Genomic DNA, 22488 nt, shown 5'->3' with positions numbered 1-22488 from the left:
AAATATTATGCATATTATGTATGTTATTAGTTATATGCATGTGTCTAATACTTTATATTGTAGATGATGATATGGTGCGCATAATACGTAAGATCATATCATCAGTACCTTATAAAGTATAAGTAATCGTTCACAACCTAGATGGATTTGGACAAACCATTGGTATGGTTGTAGTATAATCTGGTATTAGTCTATCTTGACTATAGGATTACACTAGTACACTTTGTGTGTATTGAACATGACCAAGTGAGGTTGTTTCTCTTTATGCTGACTATATAAGAGAACAAACGCCTCTATTATTATGGATGCTTGTCCTCTTAATCCAGATATAATAACGGGCATTTATGTGCATTGTACATTGCTTTAAATCATCAATGAGTGAGATTCGTTTGTGAATCAACAAACTCGATGGATTAGGTAATGACATTGTATGTAAGGTGTGCTGTTGATTATAGAAGGAATCCATGACCCGCAGGAAGTCGAGTTGATGGTGTCCCCTTGAGGAGCTCAAAAAGATTGTCATGTAAACCCTGCAGGTGGATTTATTCCGACATGACAATGAGGTTGAGTGGTACTACTCAAGGACATAAGAAGTTGATTAATGTAGTTGTCAGTAACTTGATTTAATCAATGGACATTCGATAACTTAAACACGGGGAGATCAACGAGCATATAATATAGAGCCCATAAATGCTAATACGTAATTTGGGATTAGGGCGGTAGTGCAACAATGGCCTTTAGTGGAATAAGCCATTTGTTGATGGACTTGGGCCGTGTGTTTTGGTCGAACATGGGAAGCTCATGCCCGTCAGGAAGCCCAACCCTAATTTCTCCTCATGGTCCCTGTTGTAGCTTATAAATAGAATCTCTTTTCTCCTTGCCAAAATTCACTATTCACTGGATTGAAAAGAGAGGCAAGGAAAGATAGATCCAAAATTGGATCTAGCTTTGTGAGAAAGAAGGGGGTTGGTATATCGTTGCCCACACAACGTTCAATCTATTCTAAAGGAATACAACAGAAGATCAAGGGGTTGATTGTTGATTCAGATTCATAGCTATTGGATTCTCAGAGTTATCACTAAGCCGGATTTACAGGTATGTTTTCCATTCAAAAATGCTGTGAACCATTAATTCAGCTGCGCATGGTTTTCACGGTTTGTAGAAATATACATTCTGAAATAACGGTTCCTACAGTTTCCCATGGAGTGATTTACGTCTTTATTGCTTATTGGGTTTATAAAAATATCAAAACCATAAAAATAGTAATCTAGGAGTATCGGGAATCTGACTTTAAAAGACCCATGTTTAAAACAAATTTTCTAAACTCTGTTGTCTAAAATTTGTTTGGGGGTGGTGTTGGCCTTTCTGTCTGTGATTGCTAAACTTTCCATTTGTGTTGCTTATGCCATTTAATTGTATTTTGATTCGGGTTGACATTATCTATGAATTTAGATTTCATTCGTTCGCATAACTTACATCACACACGCACTTTGAGGCATTTTCCATCTTCTTATATGTCACCCACATTTTGAATAGAGTGTTTTATGGATCATTGGATTGGAAATTCTCTCCTGATCATTTCCATATCTCATTCGCAAAAATCAGACCGGTAACGAATCGGCAATTTTAGTTTGAAGTTGCACAAAAAAATCAGAAAATTTCGAAAATCGAATTGAGCTTAGGCCCAAATACCGCACGCACATTTTGTTTTATTTCCACTTCCACCATTAACAATTTTAAACCCTAAAAAAAAAAAAAACCTAAATACCACCACACCAATTATAATTCCCCCACTCTGAAACTTCTCTACAACATCTCCACCACCATTTCCAACCTTTTTTTACCACCGAAATACAAAAATATCACCAAACTATAAATTTTTTGAACCACCATCGCCACCACCGCGCCACCTCCCATTTTTTATTAGTGAGTTTGGATTCAAACTCGTTGCCTACATTGTCTTCATCCCACAAAGCGACTCCAAACTTCAATGGCTCAAAAACGACGAATTTTCTCGGAACAAGCTTTTACTGCCAACCACTTCGCGCTATTTTACAGTAACGAGATGATTCACCGGAGGTGGAAAGGGTTGTGGTATTCGATGAATGACTTTTATCACGATGATTTGGTCCAAAAATTCTATAAGACAAGGGAGTTGGATGGTAATAAAATTTTTGTGAAGGTGAATAAACTAAGGAGAGAAGTTGATAGAAATTTGTTGGCTCATATTTTTGGCATGGAGGAAGGACGTAATCTAGTAGCCACATTGCAGAAATCCCAAATTGGTAGGATCGAGCTTTTAATGAATGAGACGGTTTTGGAGGGAAACTACAATGCGAGTTCGCATTGTGTTCGCCAGACGTCTCTGTGAACCAACTAGCTGGTTGTAGCTTGGTGGATTGGTAGGAATATCATTGTCAAGGAGAAACTCAGTGACATCAGTCTGAATTGTCTTCACATTCTATGGATACTCCAGGAGAGGAAGTATGAATTATGTATCCTCGAGTTTTTGATAAATATGATTAGAGGAGTTCGGAAGATTATTGCACCTCTCCCTGTGTTGATAACAAAGATCATGATGAGTTTGAGTGCTACTTTGAAATCTGATTGGATTATGCTGAACTCACATTCCAATGCAAGTATTTACATGCAATGTATCTAGAAGACTTGGAGGTTGACGGCTGATAGGGTCGTTAGTTCAGATGATGAGGAGGAGGACATGGGATGTTTTGAGGTTGATGCCTTGGAGAAGTGTACTTCTGATGTAGAACGCATGTCAGTGCTTCATCGTGGCATGCGTTCTCTTAATACTATTTGTAAAGATCTCCGAACTCGACAGACTACCATACATCAGAATTATGAGACTCGTGCCCAGCGCGAGGATGAGCGTTGGGAAGAGATGAAAGCAGTTATGGAGGTACAGCGCAAGTTCCGAGTAGAAATGCTAGAACGCTTGCCACCCCAGGGGGGTTCTTCTTCTGAGGAGGCAAGGCATGAGCGTCGTTAAAGAAGGACGACTGACTCTGGCCCTTCTTCGTATCATGGGCCATCTTCATCTCGTGGCTAGTGTTTAGAAAAGTTTTGTTGTTTGGATGTTATTTTTTATTGTTTTTTATTAGTTCAGATGTTAAGTTATTAAATTCAGTAGTTAAATTTGAATTCGGTAGTTAATTGTATTTTAAATTTCGATTTTAATTTAATGTGGTTCTTTTCTACATATGCGATAATTTAAACATTAATCCCACCTTTCCAAATTGTTTGGGGGTGGTATTATTTCTTTTAGCATTGTTTTGATATGATCCACCATTTTAGAAGTAATATTTTGATGATTGTTGGGAATGTTGCTAATATTGGCATGCTATGATTAAATATTGTGGTAGGATGAAATTACAATGAGTTAGGAATTCAACCTAAAAGATATTAGGTTTGTTTTGGAATAAGGAATATGGGTTGTTTCCGTTTTAGGCTTTGGAAATATTTTGTTTCCGGCAATTGCCTTAAAATATTTGGCAACTTGTTAATTCGATTTAGAAACTAAAACCCTATATAAACTTCATTCATTCTCCACAGAAAACCCATACATCTCACTTTCATCTCTTACCTTAAACCTCTAATTTTTCCTTTTATTTTTCACTTCACCTTGCTCAAAACATACGGAGTGCGACCTGCGCCCTCCTAAGACAAATTGTGAGCGTGCCTAGCGCTGACACACCTGTTACTCCATTTGCACCTGAGCTCGATCCGCGCCCTGGCAAGGCTAAATTTGAGCGCCACTCGCGCCCTGACCTCCGTAGGCACAAACAATTCTGATTTTTTATAGGTTGTTCCAGGATCGTTTGCAGCTTTTCTAGAGAGTAGTTTTGTGATGACATCTCCTATAGTCATACCTGAGCAGTCTTTCAAAGACTTGTTGGGAAGCGAAACCAATGGAGGTTGGTTCCGCGACAAGATCTTGCAGTTAGGATGGAGGCATCTCCTGGTAAGTGATGACGACTCGTATTCACCTCAGCTTACTGCATATTTCTACAGTAATATTAATTTCTATTGTAACCATGATGGAGAACAAAAATTTTCCCTTGCAATTAATGACACGACAATGGAATTCAGTAAGAATTTGGTAGCTTTGGTTTCGGGAATGCCTTTGCCGAATCCTACACACACGTGGGGATATATGACTGATAATGCATACCTCTATGACTATGCATATTTCCATGAGTATTATGGGGGAGGGGTATTTCGTATAATGGACCAAGGGCGATATAACATAGCCCTTGGTGGCCTGTCCATGAATGTAGGCACCACCATGTTATTCATCCTGATGAATATTTTAGGGGAGTGGCAGTTTACTTCTGCAAATAGTACCGCTGGTGATGTTTTCCTTGCTTTAGCTGAAGGACGTCGCCTATACGACATTCCCAGAGTTTTAGTGGCTAATCTTAAGAGAGCCCATAGCATGCGGCATAAGTATCTTCTTATGCCTGTTTTGGTTTGTCGCATCATGCGCGGTTGTTTACCTGAGTTTTGTACCCAGTTCACGGATTGGAAAAGGGTTGAAGTCATAAGACCCACCAATTGCGTGGTTCGTTCATTTCGAGTTATGACTTGGCCGGGATGGCAGGTGCAACCTCATTTGGTTGCTCCTTACACCCAATCAGACCGAGTAACACTCGACAGGTTAGCACGGGTTGATGACACACGGCGAAAGGCTTGGCAAGTTATTATAGCGTGGCAGGACGCAAAAGAGCCTTAGTCCTATGAAGAGGATGAGGATGATGCTTAAACGCGGGAGATAAGGTAAGTTTTTAGTTTCAATTAGTGTCTACTTATGTCCCAAGCAATTTGATTCTTGTTAACCCCATAACGGGTGAAACTCATATAGAGTTGCGTCTGTTTTTCTTTTTCTATCTTAGTATGTTTTGACCTTGTGTTGCAGATGTTCCAGAATTTCACGCGTTTCCATGGTATTTTTCTACCATTTTTATTTCAATACTTAGAGGACAAAGCATGCTTCTTGTTTGGGGGTGGCATAGAAACACGTCTATTAAGGCATATGTTAGGATATATATATATATATATATATATATATAATACGCACTTGTTTTCTAGTAAAAATTCAATAAATTTCAAAAATTCAAAAATATAAATAAAAAGTTTATGCTATACACTTAGGAATATTGGTATTGTTTTCTTTCTCTATGCTCTTAATAATCTAGAAGTCTCACGTAGCTTTTGCATTAGAATAGTATTTAGAAACTTAGGTTAATATGTAGATAATAATCTTTGCATCTTTCTATAAATATATTGCATGAGTATCTATGATTGTTTGGCAGTAAGTTTATGAAATCTAGGCTAAAGTACTTATTCTACAAATCCTGTGAGAATATAGCCTAAAGCCTTATATGAGTGAAAAATTTGAGAAATGACATAAGGGAGAAGTAAAATCCGGATAGAGAAATCACACGTCCACTTGATTGATCACTACACCATATTCTAAGCGAGAATTTAGGCCCTCTTTGGATCGATATAGCAAGAAATTCTAACTTATGAATTATTTTCCGCTAGTCGCCCCTCTGAGCCTTTGTTTAACCTTTCATAAACCGCAAATCCTTTACCCTTTTACAAAAACAAAACAAAATAAAAAAATCAACCTACTCATTTTAGAACGAGTCTGAGAATAGAGATGAAGAATAGAAAAGGGAAAGACCTTTGAAATCAAGAATTTGTTAGTCGCTTCAAATAAGAAAAGAAAGTTTCCATCAAAAAAAAAAAAAAAAAAAAGAGATAGAACTCCAAAAACAGAATCAAAGGAGTCAAAAGCCAAAGAAAAAGAAAAAAATGGCTAAGGATGAAACAAAAGTGTAGAAGCAAAAGTAAAGAACAAGGTCTTCTCTAGTTACATAATACGAAGACTCTATTATCTCAGACTGGTTCTTTTTGAATATCCATTTTTTTCATTCTTAAAACATCTCTTAATCCTCACAACACCTAAATAAGACCTCTAGCTTAATTAGGAATAGGTTAGTGTGATAGTAAGTGGCAGATGTGTTTGATCGACTTCGGCTTCCTCGTGTGTCACTGATATTATAAGGTAAAGTGTGCCCACTGCACACTGGAGTAGCGAAACTTGAGCAAAAAAATCAGAGTGTTTTTGTCTTGACATTTATGTGAGAATTTACTTAAGGACGTTATTCCAAAGTTTCAGAAACGGACCTGTTAGTGCATTTCATAGTATTACTCATTGTATATATGTTTATTCGTAGATAATTTATTATTATGTATATATTAGCTTAGTTTTCGACTTGATTATTCTGTATTCATTGCTAGTGAGATATATAGATAATTGGGAGCATAAATAAGAAAACAATAGTTTTATTTCTTAGTCATTGTAGTATAGATGAAGTTTGTGAGTACCTTCACTAGAAAACTCTCACGAGGCTATAACTCCTCCACTAGGAAATTCCTAGTGGTTTAAGGCCTTGTTGCATATGGTCAATGCAATCGCACTTAGCTTGGCGAAGCGAGATTAGTTAGAACTCCATTTTTGGTCACTTATTCTAATTTCTCATATTTGCTTGAGGACAAGCAAAATGCTGTTTGTTGGTGGTTTGATAAGAGCCTAAAACTATAGTTTTAACCCTTTAACAATAATACTTTTAGACCAATTATGCGAGTAATAAATAAGAGTTAATACTGATTATGTGATTTTCTGTATTTCAGGCATTGGAGCCAATTATTTGCAGAAATGTGTCACTTTTGCGAGATAAAGGAGCAAGGGTTGGTTGTTAAGAAGTTTTGTGACTAAAGGCCAAGATTCAAGGAGAAAAAGCCTTTTTAAAGCCCGGTCAAAGCTAAAAAGTCAAAGTCAATGCGGGCAGAAACTGCATACAAAAGTCAGTAGAACTTCCGATGACCGTATCTTTGGACTCAGATATCCGAATTGGGCCTACCTTATGTCAAAACGACCTTCCTAGAAAGACCTTTCCAATGGTATAAACCTTGACCTAATCAGAGGAGCAGAAGTGGACGAAAAGTCTGTTGAAGTCAAATCTATCTGAAAAGACCTCTGTGGATTGCAGAAATTGGGTTTTGGGCTAGATTTCCCGGACCAAAACATGGCTCCAGGCCCATGCACGAAATTGGGGATCTCTTTCTCTTCTTGAGGGGAGGAAAGAGGCAGACTCATTAGCTAGACCTAGATTAGAAAATAAATTAGTTAGACTCCATTAATTAGTTTTATTTACTTGTTTTTAATTCAGTTGTTGAATCAATACTCTTTTATTTCATTAGATCAATAAAGTTAGTTGTCACTCATAATCTAGTTTTAATTATTAAATCACTTAGATATAATTTTGATCATTTAGTTATTAATCATTTCTTAGTTGTTAATTTAGTTTTGAATTCTTGATTAGATAAATATAGTAAATTTATAGTCTTTATATCATGTCTTGCTTGAATTCATATAGAAATGATAGTTTAATGACTCAAGGCTAAAGCCTCCATTAGAGGGGTTTGAGGAAGCCTTGATGAAAACTTGATTTTGTTAGCTTAGAAATTGTCGTGATATTCCTTTCCATTCTAGAAAACAATTAGTTCACCATGAGAATGGGATTGATTATTTCACATGCTAATTGTTAGTTGGTAGAGATTACCATGAACAATTAGGGATTAGGAAGACCAAATTGCTATGCGAAAGCATTTCAATTCGGATTACAACAATTCTTCGTTAGTAAATTAAGTCGAGTTAAAGTGGAATCAAATTCCTCTAATTCCTCCTCATATAGTCAAATTAGTAATTCCGTAGTTTGAATTATCGTATCTTGTTTAGTACAATTTACATCGTAGTATAATTTCCATCGTTACTCTTATTGATTTTGATAGACTGATAATCGTAGTTAACTTAGAATTCTAAAGAACTAGGAGTGGAACATATCTTCTATTCCAAGTTTCCAACTATATTACAATAGCATCGAGAGTAGAAAACATTGATAAGCGTAAGCTAGAAAATAGTTCTAGTTTTACTTGCGTTTGAGTCTCGTTACTTATTCGTAGGTAAAACTAACATTTTTACTTATATCAAATGGCGCCGCTGCTGGGGGAAGGGTATTTCCACGAGAAATTATACTAACGATGGTGCATATTTACACGAGTATTATGGGGGAGGGGTATTTCATATGATGGACCAAGGGCGATATAACATAGCCCTTTTGTAGAATCCGAATGTATGTAGCACCACCATGTTATTCATCCTGATGAATATTTTAGGGGAGTGGCAGTTTACTTCTGCAAATAGTACTGCTGGTGATGTTTTCCTTGCTTTAGCTGAGGGACGTCGCCTATACGACATTCCCAGAGTTTTAGTGGCTAGTTTTAAGAGAGCCCATAACATGCAGTATAAGTATCTTCCTATGCCTGTTTTGGTTTGCCGCATCATGCGCGGTTGTTTACCTGAGTTCTATACCCAGTTCATGGATTGGAAAAGGGTTGAAGTCATAAGACCCACCAATTGCGTGGTTCATTCATTTCGAGTTATGACTAACCCTTTAACAATAATATTTTTAGACTAATAATGTGAGTAATAAATAAGAGTTAATGCTGATTACGTGCTTTTATGTATTTCAGGCATTATAGTCAATTATGTGCAGAAATGTGTCACTTTTGCGAGATAAAGGAGCAAGGGTTGGTTGCTAAGAAGTTTTGTGATTAGAGGCCAAGATTCAAGGAGAAAAAACTTTTTTAAAGCCCGGTCAAAGCTGAAAAGTAAAAGTCAGCAGAACTTCCGAAGACCGTATCTTTGGACTTAGACCTCAGAATTAGGCCTACGTTATGTCAAAACGACCATCTAGGAAAGAGCTTTCGAATGGTCCAAACCTTGACCCAATCAGAGGGGTAGAAGTGGACAACAAGTCTGTTGAAGTAAAATCCAGCTGGAAAGACCTCTGTGGACTGAAGAAATTGGGTTTTGGGCTCAATTTTCCGGCCAAAAACATGGCTCCAGGCCCATGAACGAAATTGGGGATCTCTTTCTCTTGTTGGAAAGAAGAAAAGAGGCAGACAAATTAGCTAGACCTAGATTAGAAAATAAATTAGCTTAGACTCCATTAATTAGTTTTATTACCTTGTTTTAAATTCAGTTTTGAATCAGTATTGTTATTGTTCATTAGATCAATAACAGTAGTTAGTTATTTATAAATTTAGTTTTAGTTTATTAAATCACCTAGATCTAAATTCAATTATTTAGTATTAATCATTTCTTGGTTGTTAATTTAGTTTTGAATTCTTGAGTAGATCAATATAGCAAATTTATAATCTTTATATCATGTATTGTTTTAATTCCTATATAAATGATAGTTTTATGAATCAAGACTAAACCTCCATTAGAGAGGTTTGAGGAAGCCTTGATGAAAACTTGATTGTGTAGTGTATAAATAGTTGTAAGATTCTATTCCACTCTAGATGGTAGTTGATTCGCCATGAGAATGGGTTGAACTTCCTCACATGCTAGTCATTATTTGGTAGAGATTGTCATGAATTATTAGGGATTAGAACGACCAATTCTTATCGTAAGAACGTTAGAATTGGATTACAACAATCTATGCTAGTTTATTAAGTTGAATTCAAGGTGGAATCAAATTCCCCTAATTCTTTATCTAGATTCGAACCTTAGTATTTGAAATGTCATCGTAGTATAATTTCCATCATTACTCTCACTAATTTTGATAGACTGATAATCGTAGTTAACTTAGAATTCTAAAGAACTAGGAGTGGAATGAATCTTCTATTCCAACTCTATTGCAATAGCATCGAGGGTAGAAAACTTTGATAAGCGTAAGCTAGAAAATAGTTCTAGTTGTACTTGTGTTTGAGTCTCGTTACTTATTCGTAGGTAAAACTAGCGTTTTTACTTAAATCAATGACCCCCTCTTATGCAAACTTTTTCCATCTACATTAAAAGGAGAAGCTCTCCGTTGGTTCTCCGGCCTACCATCTATCACATCATTCCAAAAATTAGCAAATCAATTCACAGATCGGTTTAAGCATAATTGGACACGTCCTAAGGATGTTAATATCTTGCTAAATACCAAGTAACAAACAGATGAAACTCTGGCAAAGTTCCTAATTCGTTTCTGCCAAGTGCAAGAAGAGGTTACTGATGTTCCTGACATAATAATCATTCATGTGTTCAAGGAAGGGGTCCATTTTGATGAAAATGGAATTTACAATTCCCTTGTATGAGACCTTCCGCAATCCAAGTCCAATTTATTTACACGAACACAACGGTTCATTAACGTCGAAGAAGATGTTAGAGCAAAAGCCTCAAGAGACAAAGATGTTCGGAGTAAAGATTCAAGCGATGGTAAAGACAAACATAAGCAAAACACTGCGGAAGGACAACAACAAAAATCAGACTACAAAAAGTCGTACGCGGTTGCGAAAAAATGAGGCTCACTCCATTAAATGCCAAATATGCAGCGATATATGAGAAGATTAAAGGACATAACTTACTTTTTCCTCTAATGCCCTTACCTGAAAACACCAAGTCTAGACGTGAAAAAAATCTTTGGTGTCACTTCCACAATGATTTTGGTCATGAAACTAAAGATTGTAGATCCTTCAGGGGAAAGATACAGAAGTTAGTTAGAAAGGGACAGTTAGACGAGTTTTTACTTTCAAAGACTGTGAAGCAAAATACTATACAATTAGAGGTGTAAAATCCTAATGGCACCTACGTGGAGCCTAGGTGGAAGTGTAATTTTACACCCCCATTGGAGATGCCCTAATGCCAATTGCACCACAAGTAGCCCAAGCGAGATTCCTGGGCAGGATCGTCTACCGGATCCAAAAGGAATGAGTTCAAAATGTTGGCCCCTAAAGTCGACATTTGCTTGATCAGTGAGAAACCTTTCTGGTTGAAACTCACTAGGGTTGGACCATACACGTGGGTCTCGTTGAATCTTCCATACATTTGTTATCAAGCGCGTCCCAGCTGGGATGTGGTAGCCAGCGATGGTGCAGTCCTTAATAGACTCGTGTGGTGCAGATAGTGGAACAGCTGGATAAAGACGCAATGTTTCCTTGACGATTGCTTGGAGGTACACAAGTTTCACTATATCTGATTCATCAACTTGTGTATCTTTTCCAACTTGAGTGTCAATTTCAGCTTGCGCCTTCTTCAAAATATGCCGGTTGTTCAGTAGCAACGAGAGAGCCCATGTCAAGGTGACCATTGTGGTATCCGTCCCACCCAACAACATATTCTGCAGAAACTCCAAGAAATGTAGGCTGATTATATAGGACTCGATCGATTTACATGCACCAACTTTTCGTTTTGCAAATAAAAATTCGTCTGAGTAACTTAATTGTTAGACCAATTAGAGTCCAAAGTACTTAGTGGAGATATAAGCTTCATGGAAAAGTAGCTAGATGTGTTCGAATTAATAAAAAGTTCCATCTCTATGAGGTTCTAGCTGTTTTTCATTTTCTTTTCGAGTTAATTTACTGATTTTGAAGTAAAACTAATTGAAGTGTTTTTCTACTTACATAAAATGGTAAAAGAAAATTACAGTAGGAGGGCAAAGAAGACTGATGTAATGCATACCAACTTACCAAGCAAGTAGCCTTTGTGACAGCATCGGCATTATAACCAAAGAACTTTTCGTCCTTAAGAATAGACAACATCACAGCCATGAAATCTTGCTGCACCTTTGTTCCACCACCAAGTTTATTTCGTCGATGTTCCTCCAACCATCCCCCAAGTATATAATCCACTTCCTTAGCGGTTCTCTTCATGGCTTTCTCGTGGCCCTGAAAATCTAGCCACCCAAGGAAAGGAACGAAGTCCGACACCACAAACATCCCTGTCAAACGGAATAAATCTTTTGTGGCCTGTGAGATTCGCCTTGCCTCGTCGTCCAAAATAGAACTAGTACCAAAGTATCGCTTACCAGCAACCATCCTAACACTTATATTTAGTGTCAAGTCACCAAACCATCGTTGCATCTCCACCAAAACAGATCCGTTTTCCATTACTGCAGTTTTCTGTCCACACCTCGTACAATTCTTTCATTGATGTACTAACCTCAGATACTCGAACATGCTTCAGCAATTCAAGCCTATGATTTGAGAGAAGCTCAATCATGGATATTTTACGGAGTTCACGCCAATATGACCCATAAGGTGCGAGGCCAAATAGGGCATAGTTATATCCCAGTATCTTGGCTGCCTTGAAGCTAGGGCGGGTGGCAAAGACTTGGTCATTTGTAGTAAAACATTCCTTGGCTCCCAACTACTCACCACTAATGCTTTATGTATGCCAAGCCGGAGAGTAAATGCTGATCCATACTTCTCTCCAAGGTTTCCCAACACAATATGGGTAATCTAGGTCCAAGTAACATAGGCAAGTGACCTATAATAGGCCATGCCCCAACTGGTTCTGGAGCTGCTCTGATCTTGAGAATCCTACTTCTCTTCTGTGAAATGATATAGAGAAAAATTAGTAAGGCAAAGAAACCACCAAAGATTGTAGCAAAATATTGATTAAGCAAATCCATGAATAGCATTCTTATGTACGTGTTCAACACTGAAACTCTACAATCTACACTACTTATTGGCAATAGCAATGAAAAAGACACGCCCACCCAATGACTTAATTCAATTGATTGGTGTGCATCCTTAGCTTAGAAAGTTAGAAGGTTACGTCTTTAGTGGACTAGATTTTGGACCCGGGATCTTTAAGATATTTTGCTACAAGTAAAAAGCTTGATTTTTTGTGCACAAATTTTTAAACATTTTGAAAAGAGTACTATTTTGGAATTTTAGATAAATATTAAACCAATTAATTATGATAAAATATTATAACATTGCTAACTTAATCTTGCTTACTTGGCATCCATAGCAAAAATTACTCCTATGAGCTGTACAAATTTACCAGTGTTGTCTAACAATCAATTTTTCATTTTCATTTGTCCGGCCCATTCCCTTTTAGTGTTTCTTTATCATTCATGCATGTAAGCCTCAATACTAAAGAAGATGCATATATTGGTTAAGCAAATCCATGAATAGCATTCTTATGTGTTCCAACACTGAAAGTCTACAATCTACAGTTCTACTTATTGACAATAATAATGAAAAAGACATGCCCACCCAATGACTTAATTCAATTGATTGATGTGCATTCTTAGCTTATAAAGTTAGAAGGTTACATCTTTAGTGTGGACTAGATTTTGGACTCGGGTTTACGCCCGGGATCTTTTAAGATATTTTGCTTCAAGTAAAAAGCTTGATTTTTTGTGCACAAATTTCTAAACATTTTGAAAAGAGTACTTTTTTGGAAAATTTCAAATAAATATTAAACCAATTAATTATGATAAAATGTCATAACATTGCCAACTTAATCTTGATTACTTGGCATCCATAGCAAAAAAAAACTCCTATGAGCTGCACAAGGTTACCATTTGTAAATGATGTTTTTGGTGATCCTTACAAATGTAGGTTTGATCAAGGGATTGGGGTGATTGGATTGAATTGACCGAGTTCGTATAGACGAACTGCCTACGTATCAAGTTTTCTCTCTGAGAGGGGGGGGGGGGGAACTTGAATCAGGTCAGACGTAGTTCCTCATCCTCTTTATATAGGTAAGATGCCCGCACCTTATGCTCTCCCGCTTCAAGTCAGATCCAGGTTTTCAGGTTACTTATGAGCCATGATGGCGAGTTATGGAGAATCAATAAGTTGCGTGCCTGAAGCTTCGGTCTTGATGGGTGTAATAAAGGCTTACGTTACGAGCCGTTGTGGAGCAAGAAGAGTGAGCGCTATGGAGGTTGCTTCTTAGTGAGATCGCCTACACGACTTGAGTCACTTTGAAACGAGCTCGAAGGTCGAGTACAGGAGATCGGTTGGTGGTGACATCACTCTGGGCGTGAGTTGAATAGGCTGCTTGGCTGAGTTGAGTCACTATGAAGCGAGCTCTAAGGAAGAGGATACGAGGTCAGTTGTTAGTTCTGTATATGTTGGACACATGTGTGGTATTCATTGGATGTGAATATTACTCCCTCACACAGCCCCATCTCAGTAGGTCGTTTAGTACGTTTTAACGATCTGCTGAGAGAGAACGTTTGCACATGTGTAGCATATGTGTGGAATAATAATTGCCTCATTTTGTGGAAGTTGAAAAGACAAGACGTAAGGAGATGTGTCGCGAATAGGGTTCAGTGCAATGATGGCCTGCATTGAAAATTGAACGGGCGGCGTGTATAAGACGTTTTGGGGAATTGGAAAGTTATTGTTTTGCTTCATTTTCTTCAGATTGTTGAGATCGTTGAGTGCTCAGGTTAGTTCAACCTCCTCCATTTTTCTTCTTCTCGTTTGGTAGTTAAACCTTGTTTGTTAGGTTCTTTCCTTTTGTGTCTTCGAACCATGTGTGACTCTAATGATACACGATCGGAGGAGGTTATAGTAGGGTCGGTAAGGTTTGATAGTGAAGAAGACTATGTAAGATTTGAATCTGTAATTGCTTTGGAGATTAGCTCCGATCGTTGTGAGGGTTCTTCTTCTAGTGGGTTGCCCCCTAGAAATGTAGATAAACGTGTTTTGGAAAGTTTTGGAGATTTGAGGGATGCTTCTAGTATAGATGTTAGCGACCTGGAGATACATGAAATTGAGGATGACGTTGACGCTTTAACCAATGTGCTCGTCCCATGGGGATATGGGGTGGTAGTTTGTGAGGGGCAATTGCGAGCTGGCATGAAGATACCATTCTCTCCATTTATCTGTAATTTTTTGAACTTTTGTAAGAAAGCGCCTTGCAAGTTCGTTGGCAACACTTGGTGGTTGTTGAGAGTGTTCAACCTGCTAAATGAGAGATTGGGGTACTGTGTTGAGGTTGCTGATATTATTGAGCACTTCGCTGTGAAGCGATCTCGTACTAATAATTTAAGTTTGCAGACGCTAACAGGGAAGTCGATCGTTCTGGACGGTGTGAGTAACAAGCCTTGGGAGAGAAAGCCATTGTTGTTAACTGAAAATTACTATGCTAGTGGGTTTGCAGTTCACACTAGGGTTTGCAATTTTTCTGGTATGTCTTGTGTCCTTTGTTGTATATTGAGTGATATTAGTTTGTTTTGAGCTGACCTTGGAACTGGTTGTTTTGCAGAGGTCGCTATTGCCAGTCATACTGAGCGGGGAGTGACCGAGAGGTTTGCTAAACTTAGCTAAGCTAAGAAGCAAGAAAAATTGCATGAGGTAGCTGCTTTCTTTGTGGAATGGGGAGGTCGTGGGATAAGGTTCAAGCGGAGGATTCAAAAGAAAAGGGCTCGTGGTCAGGTTGATAGTGAGTCTTCTTGCGAGTTCTTCATGGAGAGACAGAAGATAGTGGCGTTCTGACCAGGGAGGCTAGGAATAGGAGCCAGAGCGTGCCTCTAAGGCCTATGGGAGGTGTTGGGGCCTCTGGGAGTCGTGGTGGGATGCCCAAGCTTAGTGGTGGGAAGGGTCAGCATTTTGGTTCTGATCCTACTTCCCGAGAACAGTCCAAAAAGCAAGCGCCCGCTCTTGTGGATGTAGATGAGCTGAGAGTTTCAGTTCGTGAACTTTGAAGTTTGTTAAAAATAAAAGTTGTTGCTGACAACGATAGGGTGGCGAAGGCAACTCGTCTGGAAAACATAATGAGAGAGGATTCTGGTCACCGTTCTGTAAGGAAGAAAGTTGGGCGTTCTGATGGAAGTTTGGGCTCTTGGGTGAGGTTGTTGCAGCGGGTCGATCTGGGAGATGAAGACCTGAACCCACTCGAGAGGGAGAAGGGTACTACTGATGTGATTGGTATTCCTCCTACTAGAAGAGAAAAGTCTTCTGGAAAGGGTAGTGCCAAGGCTGGTCTTGGTAAGGGGAAAGGTGGTGCTCTTAAGACGGGTGTCACCTATGTTAATACTGATACTGGAGAAACCCAATACGTGATGGGGTCTGACTGTAGCTTCCAGTCAAACCCGATCGCGAGTTGCTTGCTGGATAACATCATTCTTGATGGAGATCGGCCGAACTTAGATGATATGGGCGACCTTGCTGCAAACATGAGGGCCATGGACCTTCGATATTGCTTGGTACATATTGTATAACTTGGCCTTTTGCTATGTATGAGTAGGATAATTTATTGATTGTGGACGTACTGCTACGTCGTAGGTACTATCTGGGTATCAAAAGTTGAAAGAGCTGGCCGTGATTGCATAGGCTGAAAAGGGCGAGCGAGAGAAGATGAAGGAAGAACTGGAGAACGTGCATGCTATTCAAGTCTCTCTCCAAGCCAGTTATGACGAACTAAAGAAGCAGCACGATCAGGTCACTCTAGAGAAAATGGTCATGGCAAGGCCGTTGGAGGAAGCAAATGACGAGCTGGCAGTGTATACTGGGTATGTAGAGAAGGCAACAGCTGCGGTCAAGGCAACGAAGGACACCTATGAGACTCTGTTTGGAGAGGTGACTGAGATGGCCAAGTAGTACAACGATCTGGAGCAGAAATACCTTGCCTTATAGGAGGAACCAAAATGTGGGGCTCGAAGTGCCACAATGTTAGACGCACTTGGAGATGTTAGTACCGTTCTTCCTGTATTTGAAGGTCCTACTCTTGTGGCTGATATTGTCTCGGATCCCGCCCTGGATGGAACTGCTGTGAAGGACGTGCTGGAGCCCCTAACCACTAAGAGTTTGTCGAATATTTCTTGAATCTTGTCAGCTATGAAAGAATGTCTTCTTGTTTTTGTTTATCTTATCTGTGATTGGTTGGTATGATACTATAGAGCTGGTTTCCTAGGCTTGCCTGGGTAGTTCGCCTTTATTTATTGCTGCATGGCCTATGACCTGATACATTAAGAGCTGATAACCTGGAATTGCCTGGGCAGTTTGCCTTTATTATCTGCTTTAGTTTGGGCTCAGAATGAACTGGTTTCCTGAGCCTATTCGGGCAGTTCGTTCTCTCACATTTATGAAATGCATGTTTATTCTCCTTCCTCTTTTTCTTGATGTCATGAATACAATTTGCCTGATGTTGTTGCACCTGTCTAGCATTGTAGGTTCCAACTGGTAAGAAGTGTCCAGGCTATGTAACCTTTGAGCTCGAGTGAGCATCTTGCTCTTAGAGAGAGTTCTCCAGTGAGTCGGTCCTAGCGTTATAGGTTCCAACTTGTAAGAAGTGTCTAGGCTATGTAGCCTTTGAGCTCGAGTGAGCATCTTGCTCTTATAAAGCATTCTCCCCTAAGTCGGTCCTAGCATTGTAAGCTTCAATTAGTGAGAAGTCTTAAGGCTATGTAACCTATGGGCTCGAATGAGCATCGTGTTCGTAGAGAGTGTTCTCTATGTTAGAGCGTTCTACTGAGAGAGGACTTTAGCACGTGTTTGGCACGTGTGAGGAGGCGAAACATTTGTGAGCAGAAATAGTAACCACCTAGTGTTGTGGAATTTGAAAAGATGGCGGCGTTAGGATTTCGATGTATTAATGGTATGTCTTGGGAAGTGAAACGGTTTACCCTAAAAGCTTTTCGTGAGAGGTTTAGGAGTACTGGTACGTTATTTCCCTTAAGCGATTTTCCAAAGTTCTTGCCAAAGTTCTAGAGCGCTTCAGGTTAGCTTCCAACTTCTTTTCCTTTCTCTTCTTTTATCATATGTAAGCTTTGTATGCTTCTTTTGCTCAATGTTACGTTGTCTATGAAGTGTAGGATGGCTAGGCTAAATGGTGATGACGATGGGATTTTGGTCTCTCCAACGGGCAGGGAGAGGGAGGCTCTCCTCTTATTTTAGATGAGATCGATTTCTTGCCGCGTCGTAGGGCAGATCTGGGTAAGAGGAAGGATGTTGCTTCTAACTTGAGGGCCACTAAGCGTTTGTGGGTCGCTCTAACTCTGGTTCGCGCAAGCAAACTGGAGGTGTGGTGTTCAATTGCCCGAGCTCTACGGGGAGGGTTGACCTGAGCGCTCACAACCGCGGTGTAGCAGGTAAAGGAAAGGTTGTTGCTGGAGAAAGTTCTGAGACTGGTTCATTGAGGAGGCGGCTTGGCGACCTTGGAAGCGACTTCGTTTATACTGGGAAGACGGGGAAGAAGAGTGTAGTGAAACGATCTGACTGCAACTTCGGGTCGGCACCCATAGCTAATTGTCTTGGAAGGGGATAAGGAAGAGCTAGAAGGCCAAGATTTGTACAAGACTTTGAAGACCATGGACATGGCTTGCTATTTGGGTGTTCTCTTTATTCAGTTTGCTTCGGGGGGTCTTGGTTAGGTTTTTGACCTCAGAGATGAAGTCTTCTGCCAGTTTGGCTTCAGCGATCTCTCCCTTGTTCTTGAGTGAAGCCCCAGTATGCTTGTTGACAAAGAGGATCTGGTTGCAATTGTGGGCATCGAGCTGGTTGCTTCTGAGCTCCATCATGCCTCTGGGGCCAGGAAAGCGTAAAACCTAATGGAGTGTTAATGGATATGCTTGCATCTTGTGGATCCAACATCGTCCTAAAATAGCAGTATAGGTCGAGTTAACATCCAGAACGCTGAAGCGCGTGTTTGTAGGAACCGTTATGGTAGCACCGAATGATTTACGAACCGCGAACACCCACACGCATCGGAATAAGGGATGTCCACGATTTTGATTAGAAATTCATACCTTTAGATTGGCTAAGATATCTCTGAGAATCCAAGATCCCTACGAAATCAGTAACCTCTTGATCTTCTGTTGTATTCCTATCCTTAGAATGGACGTTGTGTGGGCAACGATCTTCCAGCCTCTTCTTTCTCTCTTGGCCTCTCTCACTCACAAAATTGAAACCAATTTTGGATCTACTTTTCTTGAGCAATACCTTGGTCAAAATGGCCAGAGGTTTCTATTTATAAGCTACAACAGGGACCATGAGGAGAAATTAGGGTTGTGCCTCCTGATGGGCTTGGGCTTCCCATGTTCGTCCAGAACACACGGCCTAAGTCCGTCAACAAATGACTTATTCCACTAAAAGCCATTGTTGCACTACCGACCTAATCCCAAATTACGTGTTACATTTATGGGCTCCATATTATATGCTTGTTGATCTCCCTGTGTTTAAGATATCGAATGCCCGTTGATTAAGTCAAGTTATTGACAACTACATTAATAAACTTCTTATGTCCTTGAGTAGTACCACTTAACCTCATTGTCATATTGGATTAAATCCACCTGCAGGGTTTACATGACAATCCTTATGAGCTCCTCAAGGGGACATCATCAACCCGACTTCCTGCGGGTCACGGATTCCTTCTATAATCAACAACACACCTTACATACAATGTCATTACAAAATCCATCGAGTTTGTTGATTCACAAATGAATCTCACTCATTGATGATTTAAAGCAATGTACAATGCATGTAAGTGCCCGTTATTATATCCGGATTAAGAGGACAATCATCCATAATAGCAGAGGTGTTTGTTCTCTTATATAGTCAGTATAAAGAGAAACAACCTCACTTGGTCCTGTTTAATACACACAAAGTGTACTAGTGTAATCATATAGTCAAGATAGACAAATACCAGATTATACTACAACTGTACCAATGGTTTGTCCAAATCCATCTAGGTTGTGAAAGTTTACTTATACTTTATAAGGTACTGATGATATGATCTTTTGTGTGTCACCACACACCATATTATCTATAACATAAAGTATTAGATGCATGCATATAACTAATACCATATATAATATGCATAACATTTTCCCATTTGATTCTCATTCAAAATATAAATAATAAGAGTTAATACAAAAGTAATGCTTTTAGTATATAACCCTATCAGTGTTGATGCTGACCTTGTCTTCGTGCGACCCAACTGAGACAGGTAGAATGATGTCTCTTATTGGGTCGGTTGATGATCCGTTGAAGTCATAGAGGGGGGCTATTGGATCGATCATGACTGACCTAGACATGTTCATCTCCTTCGGAGTTTGGTAGAATAAGATGTCACACGAACTGCCTGGGTCGATCATGATGCGCTTGACAGTCTAGTCGTTGATCTTGACGTAGACTACTAGGGCATCATTGTGTGGGAGACACACTTTGTTGAGATCATCCTTAGTGAAAGTGATGTCTCTTGAGTTATAGGCCATTGCATATGGGTTAGGAGCAGCTTGTGAGGAGAATTGGTAGACTTCTTGGAGGGCGCCTACCCGTCTCCTTTTCTCCCTGGAGGATGTGATAGAGTCGTCCTGGAAGGTAATCATGTTGATCGTTCTGTTGTTATCCCTGTCAGAGGAGTGCTGGCGACGATCATGGTGAGATCGGTCCACAGAGCGTCCTCGAGCTTAGGAACAACCTCGTTAGTTGTTGCGTGGAGGAGTTCGGCTTCGCTCTCTGTGAGCTATGAGCTTGTGGCGCAGGTCGCCATCAACTATATTAGTGTAGTGCTTGATATGGCCTGCCTCAATGAGGTCTTGGAGGTAGTGTTTTAGTCCGCGGCATTCGTTGGTCTCATGGCACTTAGCTTTGTGGAAAGCGCAGTATGGCTTTCCTGGTGTGTCTTCTAGCCAGTTTACCTCAAGTCGGTAATAGGCCGCTGATTTTATTTTCTCCAGTATGTAGCTTGGAGATCTAGTCAGCACAGCGAGCTCGTGCTTCGTGTGCATTTTGGTACCAGACTTCTGTCCCTATGGTATGGGTTGCTTTTTTGATGACGGTGCAGCCTCTGAGATTGCTGCGACTTCCTCTTGTTCACCATCGTTATCTAAAGCTTCCTGTAGCTTTATATATTTGTACACGTGAGTGTACAAGTCTTCCAATTTTTCAGGACGCTCCTTCATAAGCAATCTGTATAGCTAGGTGCTTTTTCGGATTGCCTGGGTGAATGCCAAGGTTGCAAAGGACTCTTGGAGGTCGCTTTTTATGGACAGCAGGTCTTTCTTGTATCACTCTAAGAAGGAGTGATTGATTCGTCTTTCTTCTGAGATAGCATGAAGAGTGAATCGACGTCGGTCTTCTTACGACTGTTGTGGACGTAATGGTTAGCGAACTGGTCGGTCAACTTCTCGAAGCTATCAATGGAGTTCGGTTTTAGTGACTAGAACTAGTCGAGGGCACCTTTTTCTAGACTTGCAGGAAACAAACGACACTACAAGTAGTCGAACTCTTGCACACTATAGAGTGCGAGGCTCTAGATGTAGCGAGCTACGTGTTGCCCAGGGCACGAACTGCCATCATACATTGCGAAGCACGGCTGTATGAAATTGTCCGGGGAGGGTTTACTAAGTATCTCTGGTGTGAATGGGAATGCTCGATAGGTTTTCAACATCTTCTGGATGATCTGAGTGGCATCCTTTTTCACAACACTCTGATCAATCCACTGGGATAACTCGTTGATTTACTGGTTCACTTTGTTAATGTCGTCCTCAGCGGTGACTCCGTTCGGATTCTGGGCTGCCACCTGAATTTTGAGTGCGGTGTTTTCCTGTTGTAGGAGGTTGATGCTATCGTTCATGGCTCCCATCTGAGTGGCCATGTTCTTCATTTGTTCTTGTAGGCTATTCATGCTTCGTGGGCTTGAGATTTGTTTGAAAATTTTTCTTGTTGAATGGTTGTGAACTCAAGAAATTGAGCCACAGACGGCGCCAATGTATATGATGTTTTTGGTGATCCTTACAAATGTAGGTTTGATCAAGGGATTGGGGTGATTGGATTGAATTGACTGAGTTCGTGTGGACGAACTGCCTACGTATCAAGTTCTCTCTCTGGCAGGTGGGGGGGAAGGGAACTTGAAACTTGAATCATGTCAGACGTAGTTCCTCATCCTCTTTATATAGGTAAGATTCCCGCACCTCATGCTCTCCCGCTTCAGGTCAGATCCAGCTCTTCAGGTCACTTGTGAGCCATGATGGCGAGTTATGGAGAATTAATGAGCTGCGTGCCTGAAGCTTCGATCTTGATGGGTGTAATAAAGGCTTACGTTACGAGCTGTTGTGGAGCAAGAAGAGTGAGCGCTATGGAGGTCGCTTCTTAGTGAGATTCCCTACCCGACTCGAGTCACTTTGAAGCGAGCTCAAAGGTCGAGTACGAGAGATCGGTTGGTGGTGACATCACTCTGGGCGCGAGTTGAATAGGTTGCTTAGCTGAGTTGAGTCACTATAAAGCGAGTTCTGAGGACGAGGATACGAGGTCAGTTGTTAGTTATGTATATGTTGGACACGTGTGTGGTATTCATTAGATGTGAATATTACTCCCTCACACCACTGTTGTCTAACAATCAATTTTTAATTTTCATTTGCCCCATTCCCTTTCATCGTTTCTTTATCATTCATGTAAGCCTCAATACTAAAGAAGATGCATATATTGCACCTTACTAAAGAATCTCAGCCTCTTATTTAATTTGTGCTCACACTTAATCAAGGTCCTACCATCACATATCTCTATCATCTACTTAACAAAATAGGGCAGGATAGCCTACGACTGGGTTTTGATTTGAAGGGGTATAAATTAAGGGCCACCATTCCACCATGTGGATTAGGAATT

General features: G+C 40.0%; 1 pseudogene across 1 annotated transcript; it reads right to left on the bottom strand.

Moving 5' to 3' along the window:
- Positions 1-9910: 9910 nt before the first annotated feature.
- LOC147516659 (cytochrome P450 CYP82D47-like) lies at positions 9911-12659 on the bottom strand (annotated as a pseudogene). Its single transcript, XR_015211106.1, has 3 exons — positions 11605-12659; positions 10728-11255; positions 9911-10609 (listed from the first exon to the last, which is right to left on the bottom strand). The product of XR_015211106.1 is annotated as a cytochrome P450 CYP82D47-like (transcript).
- Between the last annotated feature and the right edge of the window lie 9829 nt (positions 12660-22488).

The sequence above is a fragment of the Coptis chinensis genome, chromosome 2, assembly GCF_015680905.1.
Source record: "Coptis chinensis isolate HL-2020 chromosome 2, ASM1568090v1, whole genome shotgun sequence".
Classification (NCBI taxonomy): Eukaryota; Viridiplantae; Streptophyta; class Magnoliopsida; order Ranunculales; family Ranunculaceae; genus Coptis; species Coptis chinensis.
The sequence above is the reverse complement of the archived record's forward strand: the minus strand, read 5'-3'. Positions and strand labels throughout refer to the sequence as shown.